General features: G+C 40.1%; 3 protein-coding genes across 37 annotated transcripts in view; 2 read left to right on the top strand and 1 right to left on the bottom strand.

Annotated features, from left to right (window-relative positions):
• LOC127962334 (receptor-type tyrosine-protein phosphatase delta-like) overlaps positions 1-11,972 on the bottom strand; it is a 398,656-nt gene extending 386,684 nt beyond the window's left edge. For 14 of the 34 annotated variants that reach the window (XM_052561877.1, XM_052561880.1, XM_052561892.1 and 11 more), the window contains exons 1-2: positions 11,747-11,972; positions 11,621-11,649 (exon numbers count right to left, since the gene is read on the bottom strand). The gene's annotated coding sequence lies outside the window, so the exon portion shown is untranslated. The remainder of the gene's footprint in view (positions 1-11,620; positions 11,650-11,746) is intronic. The other 20 variants (XM_052561889.1, XM_052561894.1, XM_052561891.1 and 17 more) reach the window with 3 other exon arrangements.
• LOC127962387 (histone H2B) overlaps positions 1-13,437 on the top strand; it is a 966,021-nt gene that overhangs the window by 650,902 nt on the left and 301,682 nt on the right. The gene's annotated exons all lie outside the window — the stretch shown is intronic.
• Positions 1-13,437, top strand: part of LOC127962369 (histone H3-like) — a 931,300-nt gene that overhangs the window by 617,629 nt on the left and 300,234 nt on the right. The gene's annotated exons all lie outside the window — the stretch shown is intronic.

Here is a 13,437-nt window from a genome sequence, read left to right as displayed (position 1 = left end):
TTTCAAAGACGAGAAATAATTATTCAATTACATATAAATATACTTAAGTCCTACTTAAGTTAGTCATAAATGCTGTAAAGTTCACAGTTAATTGCATTTAATACAAATTCAAACTACAATATATTTAGCACGAATTTAATCAGACGAAAAGCTTCAGTTTGTACTTAAATATATAATTTTGACGTCTATTATAACCATAATAACTACTCTTTTTAAAAGTATGCACTTCTTTCCCCCATAAGAACAGTTCCTGCAGAACTGCAGTATCAGAAACACACTGCACTTTTATTTCAGTCGCTGACTGAACTTTAATTCTAGAGTTTCTGATCGACGTGCTTCACATGATCCTGACAGACACAGAGCTGCTTCTCGAAGAATATTACAGCTTCTCTTCAGACAGGCTGTGACATCAAATAATAATAATCTGTGCTTTTTGAATCGTTGCTTGTCTCGCAGATCTGATCTGCATACACCAGACGCTGTTCCAGAGTAATCCAACAGGAGGCTTGACTTTCCAGACGACAATCACAGATCAAGCAGCAGCGTTACAGAGGAGCTCAGGGTTCAGGTGTAACGGAGATGCTCCTCACAACTGTCCCACAATCCACTGCTTCAATGCTGGTCACTTGGAGTCTGCAATCTCTCGTCTCAGGTTGAGCATCATTCAGGACACTCTCTCTCACTCTCAACTCCTTCTAATTAACTCTGTATTTCTTAATTTCAGGTTCTGTAGTCTGTAGTCTCTTACAGTCAATAGTACTCTATTATATTTATCAGAGTTTTAATTCCCCCAATGTAAGTGTGTAACGTGTGTGAATGAAAGGACATTTAGATAACAGTGAATTCAGTTCATCATTTCACAGATGAGTATCATTAAGATCATCAGGGGTCAATGAAGTCCACTTGATGAATCATAATTACTGAATGAGCATTCAACCTTATATTGGATCAAAAAATTATTACACATTAATGTGGTTGTTAGCAGATTTGAATTCTGTAGCTCTGTAGCATCCATCTCATAAAATCGTTTCAAATCCAGGATATCTCTATAGGCTCTGTTAGAAGAGCTTCTCCGAAAGGCTACTTAAACCATTCTCATGAAATAAAATAAAACCTTATTAGAAAAAAAACAAAAAAACAACGGTAATTGAAATATAAACATTAAGGGAAAAAAATAAAATAGTGAAAATGACAAATGTTGCCTTGCCAACTAACCCAAATAAAAATAAGTCAAGGTAATAAAATGACTGAAACTGAGATAAAAATAAATAAATATTATTAATAATAACTTAAAAAAACATCTTCTTCTTCTTCTTCTTCTTATTATTATTATTATTATTATTATTATTATTATTATTATTATTAATCAATCAATCAATAAAACACAAAATTAAAATGTAAAAACAAAATATTATTCAAAACATGAATAAATAGATTTATTTAAAAAAAAACACATAATAAGAAATTAAGATTTGCTGAACCAATAATTTTGAACCAGTCATGCTTAGATTGACCCTAATGTGATCATGTGCCATGTAAACTTTTAATATATATATATATACACACACTCATGGTCACATTAGGGTTAATTTCACTATAAATGATTCAACATTAATTGTGTACTTGACAAAATTAGATAAGAGTCCATTGCCTGCTGATAATGTGTTTAAACACTGAGATAAGCTGAGTATTTGTGGTCAGTATTTGTCCAGCGGTCAGATGTTGATTCATGTGTTCAGAGCTCCTCGTCAGATCTGATGAGAAAATGGCTCAGAAAACCAATGCATTTCTCATTTATTCTTATGAGAGACAGCAAAAATAGATCTGGAGTCACAGGAAGTGGAACACAAGTTCTTCTGGATGGGATTGATCCTTTAATAAACACTGGTTTGTTCAGACGAGAGATGGAGAGAGTTTCTGAGCAAATTTCTGATTTATTCAGTCTGAAGCAGGCGGCGATCTGTCCTCCATCCAGAGAGACGGACAGTGTGTGTTCATGTGAGTGATGATGATGAATGACTGCCTTCAACACCATACAGAAGAGTCAAAGTAAAATGAGATTTCCCAGCGTGAAACAAACACAGCAGATCAGCTCTGTCACGCATATATGTTACTCTAATAACTCTGTTAATTCTGATCTGCTCTGAACTCAGGACTGCTGGAGTCTCCGATCATCTCTGACTGGCCCAGCTTCCATCAGTCTGATACGATCAGAGCTGGAGAGGAAAGATATATGAAGTGCTTTTGAAGGAAGCAAACTGGATATCCACCAGCAGAACGGAATACTGTTTTGACCCTTTGAAAAAGAAGTGCACTTAAAGGGTTATTTCACCCAAAAATTACAATTCTGTCATCAGTTGTTGTTCCAAACCTGTAAGAACTTCATTTATCTTTGGAACAAAAATTAATATATGTTTGATGAAATCCAAGCTGAATGAGAAGAGCATTGTTTACATCCAGAGAGAAGCATGCTCATGTCAGGACTATTTTCTGAGCACTGATCGTAGTAGTGTCTATGGAGGGTGATAGAGCTCTTAGATTTCATCAAAAATACATTAATTTGTGTTCCGACGCTGAATGAAGGTCTTACAGGTTTGGAACAACACAAGTGTGAGTAATTAATGACATGATTTTATTTTAGGGGGGATGAACTAACCATTTTACTGTACTGGATGTGCACTTGTAGTGTATTTCGAATCTAAAAATTAGTTTTACGAACCTGTACTTGCAGATAATACAATATTAATGAAATGGAAGGCCACTTAAGTGACTTCAAGAGACAGTTTCTAAACACACTTAAGTACAGTTTTAAAAAGTGCAATTTTGTAATAAATTTTAATAAGTTTTACTTAAGTACATGTGTTGACTAACACACAAAGCACATGTAAAGTACTTTATTATTATTTCAGCTTTAGTGACTTCACATTTGACACATTTACATATTTTAAATGAATTAAATTGCACTCGATTTAAATTATATTTGAGTTTATAATAGATGCTTGTCAGTACAATCAGCAAATCAACCCTATTTCAGATATTTCATATGGAATTGCATATAAGGATGTACTTAAGTCCTAATGTTCAGCTAATTGCATTTGAATTAGATTTGAGCTATAATACATTTAAAGAGCCACACAGATGGGAAATCAAAAATGACCTGTATTACAGTGTATGATGTGGCTGTCCATTTGTGTAAACAATGTGCAAAGTAATTAAACCAAAAAGTACGCGATTTATAAAGTTATTGGCTTCTAAAGTAAGGAGTCGACTCTGAATCGCTGAAACGAGTCATTATAGATTTCAAATCTTTTGCCCATCTCTATGTACGTCACTAGAACACTTTGCATAATAATCTCCGCCCACCGTCTTGACCTGCCCCCCCCACCCCCCCCCCACACACACACACACTGTGTGTCTGCGCTGATCTTCATTTACAAACACGTCATTAAAATGAAGTGTAACTCCGTGAATACTCAAGGAAGAGAAATGAGAGAGATATCTATAGAAAACTTGACATGTCTACTTTAAAACTAAACAAGTGCTGCCGAAAACAGATATTCTGTGATAAAGCAATCCATATGAAAACAACGCGATGTCTGTTTTTCATGTCTCCCTTCGTTATATGTGACCACGCCCCCGCGCTGAACGCGCTATTCAGATTCAAACTGAAGCGCGCGGCTTGAATACACACACACAGAAGAAAAAGCAGCGAGACTGTTCAAGTTTTTTATTTTACTGTTTGCTTCGCGGTGAGAGGAATAAGACATAATTCACCCCAAACAGATGCTAACGCATAGTTTACCGTGGAGGTGTGTGCGGAACAACCAATCAAACCTGACTATGTCAGTTGACCAATCAGAACACAGTATGCTACCGAAAGGTGGGGTTTAAGGAAACTGAATCTTTTGAACAGCTTCGCGCGAACCGTTTGATGATCTCTGAGAATTGAGATAATTTTAAAATTATATTTTGACAAAATGACAATGTTTTTTAACCTTGGATGGATTTAAACCTAATGTACAGGACTTATAAACAGTGATAGGAAGCTTAGAATTTTCATCTTGCTGGCTCTTTAACTGCAAATAAAACACAGTTCTCAGATGTACTGGAAAACATTACATTCAGTTACACTAGATATGTAAGTTTAGATTTCATAATAATTACTCGTTACACAAAGTGTACTTCATTTTCACTAGGACAGCTAGATCTGTGAAATAATCTTTATTACAGAAACTCTGCCATCTATTTCTGATCATCTAATGCAGTGGATGTGTAAGAAAGAGAGTCATTACTTCACCCAGCGCCTCCACCTCAGTGTCCACCACCCCTTAAAGACTGAATACAGGTTAATGACGCCTCGAGAGCATTGAGATGAAGAAAACATGCTGCTGATGTCGAAGGGCAAACAAACGTGTGCGTGTGATTTCAGCTGAATCTCTGAATAATGAACTGCTAAATGATCCTGCATTTCTGCTGAGAGGAGGATCGTGCGAACGGAAGCAGGTATTTTCAGGAATCTGCATTCTGTGCTCCTCTGGGCTGAAGAGTTCTCCAGCGTACAACAGAGATTTAACAGCAGATGACTTTATCTCTTTATTTAAAGTGTTTGAGATGTGCTCAGGCTCTCGTCTTTAGGAGATCTGCTCTCAGGTTTAACAGAGTAAATGTTAGACTTTTTCTGCAAGAATGAGCAAAGAACAATATTTGTGTATTCTGCGCTTGAAATACTGTACCACACGATGAAATGAAATTCTGGCTGAAGGTAATTTTCCTAACCAGCAGGTCCAGACGAAGTCTGCTATTATTGCTCTGGTTTTGGAGGCAAATTTGCAGAACCGTGTGGAATGGTTTTGACGCTGATAAAATATGTTGAATAAAGCTGTATATAGTTTATCAGTACTTTAGGATGGGAAAACAAGACACACGAGTAATATCCACTATCAAACAAAAATGTCAAAACAGACCTCCTGACACTGATGACATCATAATTAACTTTAACATAATTAACTCTTAACTTTAGGAGTAAACAGGGTACAGAGATGACCCTCTGAGGATACTGCCCCAGTCATAAGGTGTTGAGCCTCTCAAAAAGGTCCAGCTTTTGCAGATTTATTCTGAGAGTACATACAGCATACGTTCTCACTGCCAGCAGCTTGAAGGCTGAAGAGAAGCTTAAGTGAAGGTAAAGGTAAGTAAACTGGAAGATAAAACATCTGTGAGCAGAAGGCAAGCTTCTCAGGAGGGAGGTACAGCCGTTCTTTCAAAGGCGCAATCAGAAATACCCAGCAAACTGAACCATTTATTTAACCTTTTTGACCACAGATGCAAACCAAACTAAACCACGTCTTTTATAGTTTGGCGTGAGGCCCAAAGAGAAACAACACTGAGCATCACAGCAGAGCAGATGAACAAGCAAATAAAGAGTCTCCATTGGGAGATCGGGATCAGATAACCTCCCTCCGTACCCTCACCTGTTTCACACGAGTCTATCTCCGATGAGCGTCCATGAGCTCAAGAACACATCTGATCCTGGTCTCAAAAAGAGGGTCCACCTCCTTCCCAAATGATGGAGGACTAGCACAACACTCTTTATATCTGTAAGCCTCTGTTCTAGCCCACCAAAATCTCCTGGAGCCAAGAATCTAGTCGGATTGTCTGTCATTTAAATGCTGTTAAAATTGTCACCTGGACAAGGTGAGAGGACTATGAAGACTCCTGACTGACTCCTGCAGAAAGAGATGCAGGTGGACACTTCCATGATCAGACGAATCTCTGCCGTCTGACAGGCAGACCACAGATTGTGAGACAGGTGAGGAGCAGCACAAGTGACAGCTCGGGTCATTCCATGTGTGCCACAAGATGCTTCGTGACTTTTACCAGTCTGGGAGCGGAGCAGTGTTTTAGATTTGAGCTGACTCGCTGTCTGCATGAAGCTCTGAGATGATAATCAGAAGATTGTTGTTAGATTCCTGTTAAAAGAGTATGGGAGACATCACTGTTGCAAGATTTGGTTTTGCCTTTTATGTAACAGTTATATAGACAAATAATTAATATAGAGTACTTAATATTGAGACCCCAAAGCACCCAGTTTTGTGTCGCTAAGCAACAAACAGACAATATAGGTTCTCCTTTCCGGCTCTCAGGTTCACTCCAGGTTTTGTGATTCCTGCTACTAATCACTAGTGACAGAAACCATGTTCCAGATTGCACCCTAAGTCCTTGCAACATACACTTTCACTTTTAGGAGCTTTGATTGTCAGGTAGATTTTGCTTTACTATGGGTTTGGCAGAAGTGTGCATTAAGCGTGCACTGAGAGTGCACCAAGGGAGCGTATGAGCACCGTCCTCAATCCTACAATGACAATAGAATGATGACTACAATGACAATGAAATACAATGACACGCTACAGCAGGGGTTACCACCCACATTCCTGGAGCATGTTTTCCATGTGTCCCTAATCAAACACACCTGATCCAGATCAGCAGCTCATGAGCAGAGACTGTGTGGGGGGGCTCCAGGAACGAGGCTGGGAACCACTGCTCTACGGTCTTGTGCACCTGTCAGACATGGGTCAGTGGTAGACTGCAACCAAAATTATATGTTTGTGTGACCAACTGAGAAAATTAGTCACAAAAGAGCGTCAAATGAGTTTAGAGCCCTGAGTCCACAGGAGCAAATGAAGAGTAGAGTGGTGTTTGGGAAAGTTCCCAAATCACAGAGACAGAAGAAACACTGACAGAGCAACTATCACAAAACCCTTTCTCCAAGCAAGACTCCAGTTCCACACCACTAACACTCAGTACATTTACATGGACAACAATACTCTACTATTAACATGATTAAGACAATACTCTGATTAAGGATCTACCATGTAAACAGAGATTTTGATAACCTGGATCCAACATACTTGATAAGTCATACTCCAGACATGGAGAATTTCTATTTTAGTCGCATTATCGAAGTGCAGCATAGACATGTACACACCGTAATCACATTATTACCATGTGTAGGACTTTCACTGCGTTACGTGACAGGATACACACACAGCAGTGGACAACCGTTTGATGGCAAACAAAAGAGCATGGCTTCAACAACGTCATCGTCTTCGTGCACTTACAGCATGAGAAATACCATAACGAAGGCAAACTGTAGGTTGATGAGTGAAATCCTGGAGGGGACATCGGATGGTGCCACATGGGGACATACTGACATGTGCCATTAATCGATCTGTGTAGTATAACATGTAGAACGGGAACATGATATTAATATTCTAAAAGCAACTCAAGTAAACACCATAATTTTAATATTGTCTTATTTACAATAAGGTAAATAATTAGTTAATGTACTGATGTCCATGCAATCGCACCCACTGTCTGATCTGGAACAAAGTGAAGAAGACATGCAAACCAATGAAATATTACACTTCTGTTGGAATACCTATCAGAACTCATGGGGCGCTGCATGACCAAAGCAGATTGGACTTTTAACCCCATTACAATGTCCCATGTAAATGCCCCCAGTGTCTCTCACACAGGTTTGATGAAATTAAGAGCCACAGGTTGATCCATCCTTGGTGTCTCCAACAGACGATCATTCCTGCCCAGTATCTGTATCTGTCTGGATAAAGGCCTCTATTACTCCAATTACATCTCTTCATTTTTTTATCCTGTCCATTACCTCCATACTGAGAACCGGACCTCTGATAGCACCGCCACAAGAGGCCATTCATGAATAAAGCTCATGGGATCTGCTCTGAACTGCACTGATGATGGCACCAAATGATCATGTGTGTTTCCTCAAGCTCGTTCATAGTCGGACATCTACACCAAACTACACATAATCACACAACCCATTGGGACTCTAGCTCTTGTGAGGACACTCTCTCTCGACTGTGTCTGAGTCATCTCTCAGTGTGGAGTTATTTCATGGGATGGGTGGAGTCATCTGAGCAAGTGGGTGGAGTCATCTCAGCTGGGGAGCATGTGTGGAGCGTAGAGAACATATGGACAGGATGTAGTGTGTCATGGGAGACAGAGAGAGAGAGAGAAAGAGGAAGAGGGAAAGAGAGTTAGACAGAGAGAGATAGAGAGAGAGAGAGAGACAGAGAGAGAGAGAGAGAGAGAGAAAGAGGAAGAGGGAGAGAGAGTTAGACAGAGAGAGATAGAGAGGGAGAGGTAGGGGTTGTGTTTAATTAGTCTCATCAGAGCAAAGGTGGAGCAGGTGAGCGGAAACTGTCCGTGTCTTCCATCCTCTCACACTTTCTGATGAACTCGCTGCTCATCCTTGTTTCGTTCTGTCGCTCATTCTTCATTATTTCACTCCACAAGTCGAGCTGAGGAGAGCAGATGGTGGCTCACACAGTGAGACCAGCCTGCCGTCCACCTCAACAACCCCCCCCCCCACACACACACACACACTCCAGCTTTAATGTGCTTTATTAGCATGACAAATAACAGTACATTCACACTGCCACAGCAGATGCAGCTTAGCTGCTGACAATGAAAACCAACAAGCAAGAATAACAGTAAAGATGAGAAAAGAACAGACAACTACAACAAATCAGCACTAATAATAATGCTCATGATGAAGTGACAGATACACACAGATCAGCAGAGCAGGGGAAGACATTCATGACGTCATCAGATGACGCAGAGAGCCAGTAACCCATTGCTTGCTTCACAAGTTCATCTGCTCATCCCGTCCTAACTAATGTGGCTTGCTGTTCTTGAAGGAGAGGCTCAGTCCCAGTCCAGACACCAGACTACAGATCGGGACAGAATGAGGTGCAGGAGGGATGCTGGAAACGCCTTCGACTGCTGCTTATACACGCTTGTGGTGATGATGATGATGAAGATTGACTGGACTACATTAGGAACTTAAACATCAATTTCTCCACCATAAATATATATATATATATATATATATATATATATATATATATATATATATATATATATATATATATATATATATATATATATATATATATATATATGAACGCACTTTCAATCTCTGACAGCAGATGGCGCTAAACTACAGATAATGCAGTCCTTACCCTGAAACCCCATAAATAAAGCAGATGTGCTACTTTCTTAAATATATTTAAAAACATTTTGAATAGCCATTCAGATTTGTGTATTTGCTATGATGTTCATCTTACCTATTGGTCTTTATAGTTCTTTTGTAGCACTTTAATCTGTGCAAAACTTTACATTTTATATATATTTCGGAATCGCTTTATTTTATTTAAATGTTCAGTTATTTTTTATTAGAAAAAAGTTATTTACCCTATTATACTATATTTTGAGCACTTTTTAAAAATAAATTTCAATACCGTGATAATACCGTTTATATATATATAAAAATTATTTTACATTTAATTAATTTATTTATTTAACTTCTAAGCAAGCCATTATTCTGCTCTTTGATTTACTTCAGTAATGTACTGTCTCTCACAAAAATTGATTTAGGCCTACATTATTATTATTACTATTATTATTATTATTATTATTATTATTCAAGCAAATATTCATATGCATATTTATATACACATCTAATTGACATCCCTGCTAAGGACTAAGATTTTTTTTTTCTTTTTATAATATCTCCTGTGACAAATTATTTTTTGTAAAAGTGCAAATATTCGATGCATTCATTTTCCTGTATTTAATATGAGGTAATCTGCATTTCTATAATATATAAATATAATATATCAAGACAATGCAACAGTTCCAGATGGCGTTTAGTTTAGATGTTGCACCGGTGTATGAGCTACTCGAGCGTATTTCATATCAGCTGCTCATTTACACTCCACAGAGAAACAGAAACACACACACACACACACACATGCATGATGGAAGTAAAGCTCCTGAAAACGTCAAACAACAAGCAGGTAAAATCACCTGTCACTACATCTTAATATAAACACTCTGTCAGTGTGTGTGTGTGGGGGGGGGGGGGGGGTGTTTGAGTGTGTGTGTGTGAGAGAGATATAGAGAGAGAAAGAGAGAGAGGGAGGCTGCTGCTCAACAGAATGACATAACTGCACAAAATGAGTGTGCGGTATTAGAACATCTCACACCTCACACACACACACACACACACACAAACAGTCAAATATTCAGACTGTGGTGTTTTAACGGTCAGAACAAATAGAGCTCAAACACGAAGGTTTTTATTTCACCGGACGTGTAATTAAACACATTTAAAGAGATGTAGTGACTTTCACAAACGCTGCACATGTCGAACTCAGAAACATCAACCTTCTCGCCGTTTGCATGAACATCTGAGCCGTTAGCAGCTCTTTCCCTAAAAAACATTTTCCATCTGAGTTGTTATCTTTCCGCTTCAAGCTCTAAACAGCCCTGCGCTCCGAGCAGAGAGCCGTGGGCGTTATCCAGGAGGAGAACATGCCTTATCCCCTCCACGAGCACACACACACACACACACACACACACAGTCCCAAATCCCACTGCTCTGTAAGCCGCCGCTTTACTGATAAAAAAAAAAAAATAATAATAAAAAAGGACCGGATCAGTCCAGGCGTGCACAACAACAGCAGAAAACAGAGTATCAATCACTGTAGTATTGGTGATGATGATGATGATGATGATGATGAAGGTGTGGAGCAGATTCGCTGATTGAGCTCAGAAACAGAAACAGATTGACATCACGAAGCACACGGGACAGTGACGAGATCAGCACACACTATCCTCCAGAGTTCAGATGAGCACAAACTCTCAAACACACACAGTTCATCAAACCTCGGGCCGTTCTGATGAAGATGCTACAAACGAGAACTAAATACAAGTTATTCATCTTTAAATAAATAATGCATACTGTTTGATGATCATGATCTAACCCCAGACAGATTCATCACACTTCTGGAGACACATCTTTCCAAACATTATAGCTAAACACACACACACACACACACACACACTTGGACCAGGGACTGGAGTTTGTGTCCCAACAAAGCTTTTCTGCCCGATCAGACATTTTTCTTCATCACCATCATCATCATCATCATCATCATCAGAGACCCAGAAATCCCATGACCAACTGAAACAGCACCACTGACCCACAACACACACACACACACACACTCTCTCTCTCTCTCTCTCTCTCTCTCTCCTGGCAGAATCACAGATGTAATCACTTGTGTTCATCTCACAGCTTTTCTGAAATTTTCATCATCATCATCATCCTCATAAGAAATCCGCAACAACAACAAACCTGAAACACACACACAGTTTCTGCACAAATGTCCCGTTTGCACACACACACACACACACACACACACTGAGAGTTTATGCACAAATGTCCCGATCACACACACACACACACACACACACACACACACACTGAGAGTTTCTGCACACATGTCTCGATCACACACACACACACACACACACACACACTGAGAGTTTCTGCACACATGTCTCGATCACACACACACACACACACACACACACACACACTGAGAGTTTCTGCACACATGTCTCGATCACACACACACACACACACACACACACACTGAGAGTTTCTGCACACATGTCTCGATCACACACACACACACACACACACACACTTAGAGAGAGTGAAAGTATCTGTACTTACTCCAAACACTGAAGATCACAAAGCAGAAACTGAAACACACGAGAGAAACACAATCATCAGTAGAGTAGGAGGAAGATGAGGAGGATGAAGATGCTGAAGAAGATCAAGAGCATGATGAAGACTCACCCAAAAGCTTCAGAGGAGCGCTGAGGACCCGGAGGAAGGTTTTATGTCTTTCTGTCACTCCAGCCAGAAACAGCCGTGATGAGGAGGATGAAGATGAGGATGAGGATGAAGAGCGTCTTATTCCACACACTGACAATCAGCCGCGATCATCCGCGCGTCCGACGCCCGCGAGCATCACAGAGAAACGCGCGCGCGCGGAGAGGAGCTACCTGACTCTGTGTGTGTGTGTGTGTGCGCGCGCGAGACTGACGCGCGCTCCTGCAGTTCCGCCGCGCGCCGCACATCCCGGATCAAACAGCTTCATCTGGACCAGGAGAGTTCATCTCATCTGACCAGCTCGAGTAAACGCGTTATCTGTTGAGAAGAACAGAAGAAAATCAGCTCCGTTTATTTCAGAACTCAAGACTTGAAGAACAAATGGTGATTAAAGCCTTGCAGGCCGCTCTTCTAATGTTCCTGTTGAGTTATGAAAATGTTTGTACTCATCATTTTGTATTTTATTTAGATTTTTTTTTTTTTTTTTTTTTTTTTTTTTGGTGATGCGGGGGGAACATTCCATTCAATCATTTTGCAAACATTATAGGAACATTCCCTTTGAATGTTCTCTCAAAGTTTGATCCCTCGTAAGTCTCTATGTCTGATCACTTTATCTGGAAAGCTGTGTACAAACGTGATGGATGTCTGCAAGATGTCAGATTTACACTGATTCTTAATCATAAGCATCTTAAAGACATCCTTTAAACGTCTATTTGACATCTGAGAGGAGAAGTCCTATATGAGCAAACACAGATGTCATACAGCGTCTCTGTGATGTGTGTGTGCTATCAGGACATGTTCCAGAAGTTCTGCGTCCTAAAGGATCCATCATTCCCTGTAAAGTGACACTTCTCATTGTGTTTCACAGCAGCATCTAAAATAGAAAACAATGATGAGACAGTTTTCATCTCACACACCTGCAGAACAGCCTCAGCACAGTGTGTGTGTGTGTGTGTGTGTGTGTGTGTGTGTGTGTGTGTGTCCTCAGGTCAGCCGGTGACACAGACAGACGGACGTCACTTACCGTTAGCGTCTGAAGAGAGCACAGAATAATGTCAGATAGAGAGAAAGAGCATTTATCTCTCTATTAATGACGTGCACATTATATTGTGTTTGAGTGTGAGTCAGTCTCATTATAAAAGTGCCCCGACAAAGAGTTTGAACTGAACACGAGTCCAGGAAGTGAACATCTGATTCCAGCGCCTTTCCCCGCTGCTCTACACCTTAAACACATGACTGCAAGGGCCGGGTTAAATTTAGAAAGCGCTCAGGAAGAAGAGAGCAGTAGTAAGAGAGTCTGGGCTGTGTTTGTCTGCAGGGCAGCAGAGCATCACGTGTGCTCCAGCTCCCAGCATGCTCTGCTCCGGTCACTTCATCTGGATACAGACCTGGGAAACTCTGGCAGGAGCCACGCATGCCTCGTTTCTTCTTGAATCTGGGTCACGCGCAAGAAGAGAAATATTCAACTGCACGAATTTAATAAACCACTGCTGGGTTTCTCGCTCCTTTGTCATCATTTCGGCTTATTATTTGTGTTAGACATCGATGGTGTAACTCGAGCTCACAATCTCAGCATGTTAACCCGCACAGAAACAGCACATTCACGAGATCTGTGCCTGAAATCAGCAGACGACTGTGATGTTTCAGACCTTTCA

This window comes from Carassius gibelio, chromosome B7 (assembly GCF_023724105.1).
Source record: "Carassius gibelio isolate Cgi1373 ecotype wild population from Czech Republic chromosome B7, carGib1.2-hapl.c, whole genome shotgun sequence".
NCBI classification, from domain to species: Eukaryota; Metazoa; Chordata; class Actinopteri; order Cypriniformes; family Cyprinidae; genus Carassius; species Carassius gibelio.
The sequence above is the reverse complement of the archived record's forward strand: the minus strand, read 5'-3'. Positions and strand labels throughout refer to the sequence as shown.